This window comes from Canis lupus, chromosome 7 (genome assembly GCF_048164855.1).
Source record: "Canis lupus baileyi chromosome 7, mCanLup2.hap1, whole genome shotgun sequence".
NCBI lineage: Eukaryota > Metazoa > Chordata > Mammalia > Carnivora > Canidae > Canis > Canis lupus.
In genome coordinates, this window is record NC_132844.1 from 69,128,093 (window position 1) to 69,140,211 (window position 12,119).

General features: G+C 53.0%; 1 protein-coding gene across 10 annotated transcripts in view; it reads left to right on the forward strand.

The window, feature by feature from the left end:
• Window positions 1-12,119, forward strand: part of GRM4 (glutamate metabotropic receptor 4) — a 116,837-nt gene that overhangs the window by 12,520 nt on the left and 92,198 nt on the right. The window lies entirely within an intron of this gene.

A 12,119-nucleotide genomic window follows, 5' to 3' on the forward strand; every position in this document is an offset into this window, starting at 1 on the left:
GGGTGCTGACCATGGTGCTGAAACAGCACGGCCGCCCAGAGTTCCCTGATCAACTCCGCTCCTCTGTGGGGAATTCTGAACCAAGAGGGGAGAATGAAGTGCTGGTGACAGAAGGAAGGAGATAGGTGGACAGATGTGTAAAAAGACAGACAGATGGATATGTAGAAATACATGTAGTCAGAAAGAGAAACAGAGTCAAAGAAATAGATAAAATGGAAATATGAATGTTGGAGACTGCCAAAGAGATAAAGCAAGACTTTTGTTTTTGACATTGTTTTCAAATAAATTGTAATTCCCTAGAAAGATATGCTTTTCTTGTAGTAGTTGAGAAAGCCCAGTGTGGCCCTCACACTTCACCCCAAGATTATGGTTATAAAATGTGTCTTGATATTTTGGATGGGGCAGTGGGCTACAGCAGAAGGTGGATGGTGGATGAGGACAGGGAAAGGGCCTCGAAGGAGCAGGCGGTCTCTGTAGCTGTTGCTCTGGGCCCAGAACCAAGCTTCCCTTGCTCATTTGCTCATTTCCTTCCTCCTGCCCTTCTTCCTTGCACACCTTTCTCCCTTTCGTCTGGAATCCTTCCCTGCCCCCTCCTTGCTACCTCCCTTCCTCTCTTCCTGGGGCAAGAGCTGCTGATTTGCAATTCAATTGGAGCCAAGTGCTTCGCTAAGCTGCTAAAACAACTGAAAGCTACCGGGTAGAGAGAAAAACATTACAAGCATTTTACCAATAATTATGAGCCGCTCTTCTTTGGAGCCTGCCTTCTTTGCTGTGTGTTTGTGTGTGCTTGTGTGCTTGTGTGTGTGTGTGTGTGTTGTGTAAGGGGTGCGGGGTGGGGGGGGGGAGGGAGGGAGGGAAAATATGTGGGAGGAGGAGGAAGGAAAGCACAGAGGAAGCCACTGGGTCCCTCCTTCATCCTGGTGTCAGGTTCCCAGCCTCTGGAGGTGGCCCCTTCCCTCCTCAGTCTCCAAAGTTAGACCCAGTGGGCTGAGAGAGGCTGTCTGGGCCCATGCAGAGTGGGAAGTGGTGAGGCTGTGACTCTCTCACCTAGACCTTTTCAAGAGCCCATTTGTCCAGTCCCATAGTGCATCAGTACTTTGGGAGCATTTTTAGGGGCCTGGGTTGAAGTGGAGGTGAATGGTGTAGAAGTCCACTAAGTTGGGCATGGGGTGGGAGTGGGAAAGAAATGAAGCTAGAGTTGTCCTGTTACAGCGTGGGGTGGGAGTTAGAACTTTGTGGGGTCATGTGCCTTGTGCTCCTTACCTATGGGCCTTCTTCCTGGGGTGTTGGTTTTACTTATAATCCAAATGGAAACACTATCTTAATTTTTAAGCAAATGGATGAATTATGAAGAATGCCAGATTAAGCTGAACAGAAAACTTGAAGGAAACTTTGCCCTTGCAGTAGACAATCCAAACAGCCCCCAGGGGGCTGTGCTGCCAGAGATCATTCCTTACAGATGGTTTGGGAATGGGTAGCCTGGTCCACTTCTCCCACCCGCACTGAGGAGTGGAGACCCAGAGGGGAGGAGAAAGCAGGGCTCAGCTGCCCAGGCCAGGTCCTGGCAATGGCTTAGGTTAGCTGAGTCATTGCTTCAGCCTGCCTGCCCCAGGCCTGAGAGGGAAGGCCACCTGGGGCCATCAGCAGAAAGGACAAGCCCCAGACTCCTTGTCAATCTGTCTGGGTGGGGCCTAGGTCCTCGGCCTTGGAGAAGAGGCCCAGACTATATACATGGGGCTGTTGCAGTTTCCTTATTGGAGCTTTTTATTAAACACTTTTGGGGGCACCTGGGTGGCTCAAGTGGTTGAGTGTCTGTCTGCCTTCGGATCGGGGTGTGATCCCGGAGTCCCAGGATCGAGTCCCACATCAGGCTCCCCGCATGGAGCCTGCTTCCCCCTCTGCCCGTATCTCTGCCTCTCTCTCTCTGTTTCTCATGAATAAATATAATCTTAAAAAAAAAAAAAAACACTTTTGGGGACTGTGGGTGTTTTAGAAGACAGTCTGATGGGACCCTTGTTTTTTTTTTTTTCTTTAAAGATTTTATTTATTTTTTCATGAGAGACACACACACAGAGAGAGAGAGGCAGAGACATAGAGGGAGAAGCAGGCTCCGTGCAGGGAGCCCAATGTGAGACTGGATCCCGAGACTCTGGGATCACATCCTGAACCAAAGGTGATGGGACCCTTGTGTCCATGACCTCAGTGAGTGCCTCCCTGCCATCTCCCAGAGATGAGCCAGTACCCACTTTATGGAGAGATGGAGAGGCTAAAGGAGTGGAGAGGTGTCACTTGACACAGGGTAAAGGGTACAAGAATGGTATCTGTGAGTTCTTGGAAACATGGATATTTTGGAGTGAGGCATCAATGACTCCACTGGGAGTGCACTGTGACTTCCATGCTAATCTCTCTCTAGTTGGCACAAGGTCTCTGGTAGGGTGAGGGTGCCTGGAGCCAGGCCTCACCAGCCTAAGGGCTCACAGGTACTCCTTTTTTTCTGCCCATCTGGTTACCTATGAACATGGCTGAGGCCTCAGTTTTATCTGTGCCTTCTCAGATTGCCCGAGAGATGAATGGGTTGAGGCAGGGGGTCAGGAGCCTCCCTGCTGCACAGAAAGTGAGATGGGATTGGGAGGTGGGGGCCTGGGGAGGAGAGAAGGAATGGGGGCAGGAGGGACATGTTGGAAAGGAGATTCAGGGCAGGGGAGATGGGGAGAGAGCCAGAGGGAGGCAGTCATCTGTGGTCTGCATTCCTTGGGTTCCTTTTTAACAGTGTTAATGTTCCAGCCTGGCGACAAGAGGGCTCCTCAATAATTAAACTGAGAAATGAGAGGCTGGGTGAGAAACTTAAAAGCCTTTTACAGAGGCAAAAAGGTTGAACTTTGTTGGGGGCGGTCAGGAGCAGAGGCCACTGCCTGGGGAGCATGAGGGAGGGGCGCCCAGGCCAGGAGAGCTGCTGTGTCAGGTGTCAGTTTCAAAGGGCATCACTGCAGCCCCAGCCCTGCTCTGCCAAGGCCAATAAGTGGGGCCTGCTGGGAACTTCTACCAGAGGCTGTGATTATAGCTCCCCTTCTTCTAAGAGGTGAGTTTCTTGTGCACAGCTCAGAGAGGAGCTCTGGGCTTGGGGGCACTAGAGGTGATTTCCTACCTGGAGAAAGCTAATGGGGTGCCTTTGGGGTCAGGGTATGAGCAAAACTCAAAACTAGTAGAGCTGGAAGGGGCCAACTCCCCATCGTACAGATGTAGAATCTAAGTCCTTCTAGGCAGGGCCAGAAGTTAGGTCCTCAGCTCCCAGGCCTGACTCCTTCCAGAATGCCTGTCCAAATAAACTGGGTTGGAAGTGGGACCCAGGCTTTCATGGGGACCAGAAGCCCTGACTCTCAGAATTCGTGGGTCTGACTTGATAGCTTATATCCCTTACTTCCTGTTCCCATCCTCTTCCTTCATCCTCATTTTGGCTCTCTCTTTGGGAACAGGGAATATTGATGGGTGTAAAGAGTACCTTTTGGAAGAGCTCCTAAAGCCCAAGGATGTGGCTAGCGCAATGCTATGTTGGGACAGCCCAGGTTCTGGAACGAGTTAGGCCTGGGTTTGAATCTTTCCACCAGAGTCCCCTCACCTCCATTCACCGTGTAGGTCATTTATACCATAGTGTGAATGGGCCAAGAAGATCTTTCCCTGAGAGCAGCCACTGTTGGGGGGGAGAAAGAATATATCAGGTGCCTTGGAAGAAAGCAGTTTTTAAATTCCAGACTTGTAAAGGCTAGAAGGATCCAGAAATCGTTCCATTGAGTCCCTCATTCATTTGCAGCAGACAGAAAAGCTGAGGCTTGAAGAGGGTGGTGTGTGTGGGGTTATCCAGCCTGGTGTTGAAGAATTTGGATGCTGGAGCCAGAGAGTCTTTGTCACCATGGCTAATTATTTTGCCTGTTTGTGCCTCTGCTTCCTCATTTTTTTTTAAACAATTTTATTTATTTATTTATTCATGAGAGACACACAGAGAGAGAGGCAGAGACATAGGCAGAGGGAGAAGTAGGCTCCCTGTGGGGAGCCCGATGTGGGACTTGATCCTGGGACCCCAGGATCACGCCCTGAACTGAAGGCAGATACTCAACCATTGAGCCACCCAGGTGCCCCTCTGATTCCTCATTTGTAAAATGGGGATGAGAACATAGGCCTATCCTATGAGAACATATCCTCATAGACCAGGTGAGATAATTAAGAGTTAATGTCCAGAGAAGGCCTAGCACGGTGCCTGGCACACAGTCAGCCCGCAGGAAATGTCACTGCACAGCTTGTGGGGCCTGAAATCAGCATGAGAGACTCCATTGATGTGGAAGAGGCTGGAGCGGGTGGGCAGTGACAGACGGTGACCTTTGAGGCTGATCCTGGAGAGGCCCCACCATCTGCTGGGCCTCTCGTCTTCCTGCAGACCAAGCAGCCAACCTAACTTTAAGATAACAAGCTAGGTCTCACTGTCAGACAATGGAGCATGGGAGGAAGGAGTGGGGTAAAATGGAGGGAGGGCAGAAGGGGGCTGGGAGAAGAGGGGGCAGAGGGGACACTGGTGAGCTGGGGAGAGGGTGGAGATGGGCAGGTGCCCCAGCTTCCTAAGAAAGGCAGGGCCGGGGGCGCTGGTGAGCCACATTAGGCCTTCTGTGCAACCCCCCACCAGCCCTCCTGGCTGTGTGATACTCTGGACCCACATGGGGTTGTAAGTGCTGTAAAGGTTTGTGGCTTACTTCTGGAGAAAGCTGCCTGCCTGGTGCTTGGCTTGTTCTGCTCCTCAGTGCCTGACCCAGGACTCTGGGGGAAACTTTATGGCTTAAATAACACAAGATATTCTATTGAGGATGTGGCTTTGTGTCTTCAAAGTGTTTTCACTGCACAACGAGGAGGAACTTTCAAGAAAGTCTATCCACCCTCCCACAGCTTGCCCACTCCCTTGAAGACAGCTTCATCCTTCCAGCACCAGGCCAAAAAATCTGGTGACAGTTTTGTCCATCCTTTTTCTACTGTCAGCAAACCCTATAGGCTTTCCTCTTAGAATGTGCCCTAGACATGACACCCCTCACCCTTCCCACCCCTGGGGCCTCTCCCCAGACCACTGCAGAAACTTTCTCTTCTCTCTCCTTCCAAATGGGCCTCTCCACAGCCAAACCTTTGCTCAGTGGCCATAGTGAGCTTTCTAAAAGCCAGATCTCACTCCTATTAAACCTGTCATTGCTTTTAGATTAAAATGCAAATTTCCAAACTCCTGCCTGTCTGAGAGGCTCTGTGCTACCAGGCACTCCGACCACATCTTTTGTCTCTCCTGGGTGCACTCCTTAAACTCATAAGTTTTCCTTATGGTCCTTGATGACACTGTTTTCCCCACCATAGGGCCTTTGCATTTGCTGTCCCCTGTATATGGAATGTTCTCCCTTCACTCTGTGGGGATAGGTACTTCTCATTCAACCTGAAGCTTAAATGGACTCCCTTCAGAGGAGCCCCCCTACCCCTCAATTATTCGGTCTTGTTTCCCCGTCTTTCCCTTTATGGTACTCATCATGGTTTGTACTCATGTGCACATTTCCTTGTTTTCCTCTTGGCTGTTGCCTTTCCCCTGTAGACCAGGGGTTAGCCCAAGAGCCAAATCTGGCCTGCTACCTGTTTTTGTATGACCCATGAGCTAAGAATAGTCTTGGTCTTTTAAGTGGTTGAAGGAAAAAAATCAAAAGAATAATGTCACGACACAGGAAACGCATGTGGGATTCAAATTTTGGTGCCCATAAATAAAGTTTTGTGGGTATATACCAGGCCCACATTTATGTATAATCTAGGGCTACTCTTTTTTTTTTTTTTTTAAAGTAATCTCTATTTTTAAGTAATCTCAACATGGGGCTGGAACTCACAACCCTGAGATCGAGAGTCACACATTCTACCAACTGAGGCAGCCAGGTGTAGGGCTACACTTGAGCTCCCACCTGGGAAGTGAGATGAGTCAGAGGACATCAGCTGACCCCGCCAGCCTCTCAGCAGCACCTGCAGGACCCCCAGTTGGCTCTCAGGAATCTTGGCTGAATGAACTCATGGAGAGTGAGGCATCTGCTGTCCCCATGTCCCCCCAGACTCTGTGCTATCAGCAGGGTCGCCATGGTTTACAGAGTTCTGTATCAGCTCTTGGCTGTGGGCATGATTGTAGCCAGGCCCATCTTACCATTGGGTTAAACCAGTGCCCACCAGTGCCCACCACTTTGGTCATCCCAGGACCAACCTGGATGTATCTCCAACCCCAAAACACTTCCGGTGTTCCCTGTTAGTGCATATCTAATCCTGTACCATTTAAGGCTGTTGTTAGAGATTTGTTCTAACAAAGCTTCCTCAATAAATATTTGAGGGTGAGTGAGGGACCCTCCAGGAGAGGTGTCTGAGGTGGAAAAATCCCACATTTACAACAAAACACACATCCTGTGCCAGGGTTTTTCTTAATCTTCACAGCAAGCCCTGGTGTGTAATTGTTATTCCCTTTGTACAAATAGAGAACTGAGGCACAGAGAAGCTGAGCAATTTGCCCAAGGTCACACAGCATGTGTGGTGGAGCTGGAATACAAATGCAGGCTGTTTGGCCCAGAAGCTACCCAGCTCGCCACTCTGCTCTCCTATCTCTTGGCCATCAGAAAGACTTGGGTTTGAGACCTGGCCTGATACTCTGTGTGGCCTTTCTGAGTCTGTTTGCTCACAGGCATGATGGTATTTGCCTGGCAGAGGTGATAATGTGTGCAAAGCCCTGAGGAGGTGCTCAGGGGACACTGGTGTCACCAGAATAGTTTTGCCAGAGGTTAGTGTTTGTGAAGTGCTAGGCCGCATGAGGGGTGGGGAATGTGTGGAGGAGGTGTGGGAAGGGGGTCTTGCTGAGGGTGACTATCAGGGGTAGCACATAGGCCTTGCTTGACTGTGCCCCTCTTTCCCACAATCATCAGCTGTCCGTCTGTGGTGAGAGTCCGGGAAGGGGGGCCTCAAGACATAAGGGTCAGGCTGAAGCCTGCACCGAGGGGGGTGGGGGGACACGTGGCCCCAGGAAGCAGCTGCAGGCCCAGGCTCAGAGCCCCCCTGACTACTCCTTTGCTAGTTCTCTCCATGCCCTCTGAGCTCTGTCCAAACCAGCTGGATGTTGTCCATGGTGGAGGGGTAGCCCCCGCAATACAGTCAGATGCTGGGGATCCAGGGGTAGCGGGAGGACGGGTGGGTAGGGCTGCCGGGGTAGAGGTTGTGTGGCTTCAGTGGTTCTCAAGCCTGGCTGCTCATTGCAACCACCAGGGGAATTTACTAGAGCCATTTGATTCCTCAGCCTCCAGGGGGCTGATGAGACGTGGAGGCCTGACCTGTGTTTGGATACCTGCGAGGGGGCTGGGTTGGCCACCAGACCAGGTGCTCTGAGTGGGCCCGGCATTCCCCTTCCACCTGGCTTCCCCAGGGGGCACCCCACCCACCCTGCAGCCCTGGCAAGCCTGCTACTTCCCAGGTGCCCCCTGTGCCTGCAGAGCCGCTCGGAATGCAGGAGGTTTGGGAGTGGAAGCCGGGATTCAGCCCTGGCGACTGGACTGGCAAACAAGTCTGTTATTGTGAAAGTAGAAGGAGGGAGTGGGGCCTCTGGGGGGACTTCCCAGAAATGCCCTTGAGGGAAGCCTGGTGGGCTCCTGGAGTCCAGGTGGGAGCTGACGGCCCCTGGGTGGGCAAGGGGTGTGACTTTGCGGTTGAGGTGGGACAGAGCCTGGGAGGCTCAAGTTCACTACTGCCAGCATCTGGCTCTCTCTCCTGACTGGACCTCGGCTTGTCCACCTATAAAAATCAATTAATTCTCCACTGACTCATTTACTCACTCATTCATTCATTCACTCACTCTTTCGTTTACTAACTCCATACTGAGCATCTCCTGTGCCCAGCCCTGCCAGCAGCAGTCTCCATCTGGCTGCACGATGAAATCACCTGGGGAATTTGAAAAAATCCTAGTACCTGAGCCCCACCCCAGGAATTCAGATTAATTGGTCTGAGATGGGACTCAGGTTCCCCGGTGAAACCCACGTGCACCCTAGGTGGAGGACTACTGCTTTAAGGAACCTTATAAGGCAGGAGACAAAACGGAGGAAGGCCTTGCCTTGCTGGGCTTCCACGTTTGAGGGGGAAGGCAGGCAGTGGATAGGTAAAGCATATAAATACTTAATGGAGAACAAAGCAGGGAAGTAACTAGAGAGGTGAAGGAGTGGGGGGCCAATTTCAATGGGATGGTTGGGGGTGGCTTTACTGAAAAGGGGACATTTGTGCATAGGCTTGGTAGAGTAAGGGGGGTTGCCCTATGGATATCTGGAGGTGGAGTGTTTAGGTAGAGGGAATAGCAAGTACAAAGGCCCTGGGGCATGGCTTTTCCTGGTTATTGACCTGGGAACCCAAGAGGAAGTACTGAGCCCTGGGGGCAGGGAGAGGGGGACTACAGGGATTCCAAAACCCACATCCTGCTCCTTATTGCTGCACAGGGTGTTGTGGAAGGGGGGCGGGCAGGAGTCTGATGACCTTGGGCAATCACTGGGCCTCTCAGGACCTCAATTTTGTCACCTGTACAATAGGCAAGTGGTCCCTGCACAATTCTCCTGGAGCCACACAGGTGATGGGGGAGGAGCCATAAGGGCGGAGCCTGAGGGAGGATCCTATCCTGCTGGCCTCCTCCTACCCATGCCCCCCCCCCCCACGCTGTCCCTTTCCACTCTCCCCCAATCTGAGGAAGGAGAGCTGGAGACAGGAGCCAGGTAGGGCCAGCCAGACAGGGAGCCCCAAGAGGCAGTAGCATGTAGTGGTTAAGGTATTGGCTCCAGGGCCTGGTTTCAAACCCCTGCTCTGCCATTTACTACCTGGGGGGCACCTCTCTGTGCCTCAGTTTCCTTGTCCGTGAAATGCCAGAAACCCACCTCATAGGGCGCCGTGAAGACTGCACAAATGCATGGAGAGTGCTAGGGTAGCGTCTAGCGTGTAGACTGTGGATGGCGGCTGAATGCCTGGTTGTAGCGAAGCCCAGAGCACTCCCTGCCCTTGCAGGTAGCCACATGGTAGGTAGCCCAGAGCTTGGCCCCAGGTCACTCCACCTCTCTGGACCTTGCTCATCTCATCTGTGAAATGGGCAGACTCAAATGTACCTTTCAGGCCAAGGATGTGGAATAATGTAGAGAGGAGCTGGCGGTGGGGTGGGTGGGTGCACAGCCGGGCTCCATAATGTTGGTCCTCATCTCCCGCTGACAGAGCATCCAAGGGGGGTTCAGGTGAGAGGATTTGGTCTGAGCCATGCAAGCTGGGGAGCTGGGCAGGTCTGTGGCTTTTGGCAGAGGGATGACTGGTGAGTGTACCTGAGTGTCCCCAGTGGGATGGTCCTGGGGCTCTCCTGAACCTCACTATGAGGTCTGGGGATGCTGGGGTGATCACTGGCTCCCCACTCAGGGGAGAGCTGTGGGTCCTTTTACCACTGAGGCTTCCCATAGCTCAGGAATCTGCATTCTGGGTCTGGCTCTGCTGCCAACTCACTGTGTGACCTTGGGTGGAAGGAGGACATTGGATCAGGTGGGCTGACCCCACTCCTCTCCCCCGTGGCCTCTCCTGCAGAAGGAGCATTGAGTTTTACCTCCTAGGGGTCAGGTCACCATGGGATTGCCATGGCCCCCGTGGCCTTTCTGGTCGTCTCTCCAGTGGAGTCCAGCCTGCCTCAACCCTGCATGTTCTCTGAACTTGGGCCCTGCTTTCCAAACCTACCTTAGGGATTTTCCTGGTCAAGTGCTCCTCCTCAAGTGCCCCTCCTTTTTTTTTTTTTTTTTTTTTTTTTAAGATTTTACTTATTTATTCATAAGAGACACAGGGATTGGCAGAGACACAGGCAGAGGGAGAAGCGGGCTCCCTGAAGGGAGCCTGATGCGGGACTTGATCCCAGGACCCCGGGGTCACGCCCTGAGCCAAAGGCAGATGCTCAACCACTGAGGCATCTAGGTGCCCCTCGAGTGCCCCTCTTGATGTCTGATGGACAGAGTCAGACTCCTTCAAACCCTGACTCAAAATCCAAGACTTCCCTGAGCCTTCGTGGGCTGCAGCCATCCTGGTACGTGAGGTCCTTTTCCTTTGCATGGCTCTTGTAGGGCTCCCTGAGGTCCAGGGGCTTATCGAGGGCAGAATCGGGCTGGACACCCCCACCTTTAGGCCCCTTCCCCTCCACCCCAGTGCCAGGCCCTGTCAGTGCCAGGGAGTCCGTCAGCCTTGGGACCAGGTGTGGAACCTGGTGAGGGAGTGGGCCCTGTGGAGGGGTGGGACCCACATTGTCAGACCTGTTAAGCTCATGGTACCTCCCCTGCCCAGCCCTGAATGAGCTGTGTGCTTTTCGGTTTCCTCCCAATTTATTAAACTAGCATTTTTATGACCCAGACATATTGGAAATGAAAATAAGGCACATTCTGCTTTATATTCCAGTTGACCTTTACGCTTGCCACTTGCTCAGGGGCCTGGCCTGGGTGAGGGGATGAGATGCGGGCCCCAGCCTTCTGCCTTGGGGCTGCCATGGAGAGCGGTACCCCCGAGCTGTGATGGGGGGAGGGAAGCAGGGCCACCCTTAGTCTCCAGTCCCTGCCTCATTCTGTGGGACCCTGTGGCTTTCTCTGCTTCCCTCATATTCTACCCACATCTCTCCCTTTCCTTCCACCTTCTCTGGCTCTGCCTGGGCCTCTCCCTGGATCATGTGGTGGCCTCATCCACAGTTAAGGCCAAGAGGTAGGACTGGCCAGCAGCTCACCTGAGGCTGGACAGGTGTGCCCTAGCCTCCCAGCCACTCTGACCACCTGCCCGCCTTGATGATGGCCATCCATATCTCAGTACTGAGAGCCTCCTGGTGGGCACCAAACCCCTCGAGGCCCCCTTTCCCGACTCAGATCGTCGTCGTTGTCGTTGTCGTCCCCCCCCTTGCCGGTGGGATGACCGTGGGCTGGCTCTGCAGGCATCCCAGGGTGGTGGGGACACTTGGTCAGTTGCAGGGATGTGAAGCTACTTCAGACAGGGCAAATCCTGGCTCTGCCACTCCTGGCTGTGTGACCTCGGGCAGGGAAGGTCACAGAACGTCTTTGAGCCTGTTTCTGGATCTGTAAAATGGGTAGGACGGTTGTGAGCATGAATGGGACAAGGTAAATTGACTGGCCTGGTGCCTAGCGTGTGGTAGGCCCTCAAGAAGCAGTAACTGTTGTGAAGTTTGTTCATGCATGAGAGGGAGGCTGGATTCTTCCCCCTGTCCCCCTATTTTATCCCCTCTCAGGCCTGAGTCCTCCCCACCCAGGCTTTAGTTTTTTCCTGGGGTCCACTGAGAGGGGCCCCTTGGATGACACAGGAGGTGTGAAGTGCAGGTGCAGGAAGGTAGAAGCAGGCCTGGCAGCCTGTTCTCTAGCCATCCCCAGGGGCCTAGGAGGAATTTAAAATTGTTAAGGCTGAAATATGCTGGAGGGAGGGAGGGAGCCCGCTGAGCAGCACCCCCATGCTGAGCAGGAGCAGCCAGGGGCCCTGATGGTCCTCTGGTGTCTCTGGCTAGGGCTGCAGAGTAGAGAGACAGCACTTAGCTCATTCTTCATCCCCTGTGGTCTGTGGTTTCAGGGGAGGCCCAGCAGCATTAACCTCGGTCAGGGCAGTGGGTGTCTGTGTTCAGTGCAGCTGCCTCCCTCCCTTGGAATTGGGGCCTGAGAGCTGTCAGGGAATCCAGTCCCATGTCTCCCCCTCTCCCCATCCCCGCCCCTGCACCATAGCGGCAGATAGAAAGCAAAGCTAGATCCTTAGGAAGGAATGTGGGCAAAGGACACTCCTCCCCTCAGGGGAAACCTTGAGGGTTAGGACATTTGGGGGCCCTGCCCCCAGGTGTGTGAGGGACATGGCTTCCAGAATCAGGTCTGTTCTGAGGGGAGGTGAGGGAAGTGGGGAGCACACAGCATTCACAAAGGAGCCTTTTATCAAAGGTGAGTGGCATCATCCACAGGAGCCTGGCAGGAAAGGGGTTCTCTCTCTCTCTCACAAGGCATCATGAATTTTATTACCCCCAAATTCCAAGCATATGGAGAATTAGAGAGCCTAATAAACTG